Source organism: Zootoca vivipara, chromosome 5 (genome assembly GCF_963506605.1).
Source record: "Zootoca vivipara chromosome 5, rZooViv1.1, whole genome shotgun sequence".
NCBI classification, from domain to species: Eukaryota; Metazoa; Chordata; class Lepidosauria; order Squamata; family Lacertidae; genus Zootoca; species Zootoca vivipara.
This window is the reverse complement of record NC_083280.1, coordinates 5,452,934-5,454,878: the sequence shown is the minus strand read 5'-3', so window position 1 is coordinate 5,454,878 and position 1,945 is coordinate 5,452,934.

Genomic DNA, 1,945 nt, shown 5'->3' with positions numbered 1-1,945 from the left:
CGTTTGCGACCGGCCTTGCGTTCTTCCATTGAGAAATGGAATTTGGACCCCACCAGCTGCCACACCAAGCCCTACGTGGTCTATGCTCCAAATTTCAGAATTTTAGAGCAGTCTTAGTTAATCTGGAATGACTTCTACCCATTCACAGGCATCTTGACTTGCTAGGAGCAGAACCCACAAGAGTCATAAAGGCCGTTAAACCGCCTCTGGCTGTCCGGCACTTGCCTTCCTGAGCATCCTTGCCTCTTGCTGTCTCCTCGGCTCAGGCCACAGCAGGCGGAAATCTCCCAACCCAGCTGGCTGCCATTGGCTTAGCTGCTGTGATGTCACAGAAATGCTGTTCTGCCTTGGGTCAGGCAGCTTAGCAGGACTTGAGACAGAATTCCAAGTTGCCTCAACAAGTAGCACCATATGTTTTGGGTCAGATCAATCAAGGGGCAGGGCAGGGGGGTTGGAGCCATTATCTTCAATAACCACACTATTGTGATGTTTAAGGCAACTTTACTTGGTTATAGCAGGGGGGAAACTCACAAAAGTGGAGTTTCCAGGACTAAAAACTGCACAGGCTGATATAAAGGCAGTCCTTCACCTTAGCTTTATACCTGTGCTATCCATCAATGCACACATTACAATTTCCGCTACATGCCCTTTTGAATAAAACAGGATGCTTGCTGTTGATGGGTGAACGCGGCCTCAAATGTGGTGGCACCTGCTGAACTCCGAAGGTGAAATAAAAGCCCCCCAGCTTTTCTTTGATATAACTTGGAAGCCTAATAATACAGTTCTCTCTGGGTGAGGCGAATAGCCCAGGCAGGTAATGAGCTGGTGGAGCCACTTTTTCCCAGTCTGTGTCTGAGTGCCCGCCTCCTGTCCCCCACAAACAGTACTTCTGCCTTGTCAGGATTCAACCTCAGTCTGTTAGCCGCCATCCATCCTCCCACCGCCTCCAGGCACTCACACAGGACCTTCACCGCCTTCACTGGTTCTGATTTGAAAGAGAGGTAGACAGTTTAGTAGTAGTAGTACAACTCATGCAACACATTGGTCACCAACGTGTTGCATTTGTACTACTACTTTTGCTAGCAGCACAGGTTGCATTTTTCTAGTAACAGCAGTTTGGCTTCACCTGCAGAGGCACACTCCATTGTCTCAATCCACACCCCACAACAATTGGCTGAGAAAAGCCTTGTTGCACCATGTCACAGGGTCTGCTATAACACTCTCCTGGCTCCTCCCTCTAGATGATTCTGCAAAGTCCAGGCAGGGTATGCAAGGAAGGAAGAAAGAATCCCTCGCAGGTAGCTCAGTTGCACAGCATCTTTCTTGCAGAAGGTCCTTCTGACATTTCCAGGTTGGGCTGGGAGAAAACTGATGTCTGAAATTCCAAAGAGCCGCTGGGCTGTTGATCCTTCCTGTGCCGTTCCCTCTCCCAACGACTGGAATAGAGGCGTCTGTCTCTGAATACAGAGAGTCCATTTAGCTATCCTGGCCATTAGCCCCCAATAGTTTGTTTCTTTTACATACGTTTGTCTAATAAAAGGCATCCGCTGCTGCCACCTTTTGGACTCGGAGTAATTTTTAAAACCTAAATCCACTAAATGTGACTTTAGGAGGAAAAACACACAGCAAATCTGCTACAGCCTTTTTTTAAAAAGTCGAATAAGCCCACAACTATGAACGTTTGCGAGAGGCAGCAAACCTTTTACTAGGACACAGAAAGAAGTCAGAAAGCATCACAAACTGGGCAGCGCACAAGGTAATTGTCACCCAGGTTGATAATATCGATCTGCTTTGCAGGGTGGTTGCTAAGAGAGGACTAACCTGCCTTGAACCTCTTTATTTTAAACGAATGCCAGGCAGGGTCTGGTGGGAGCATGGCAGCCATGCAGGCTCAACCTCAGCCAGCGTCCCCTCTTGACCTGCTCTTTTAATCTCTCTGTTTCTC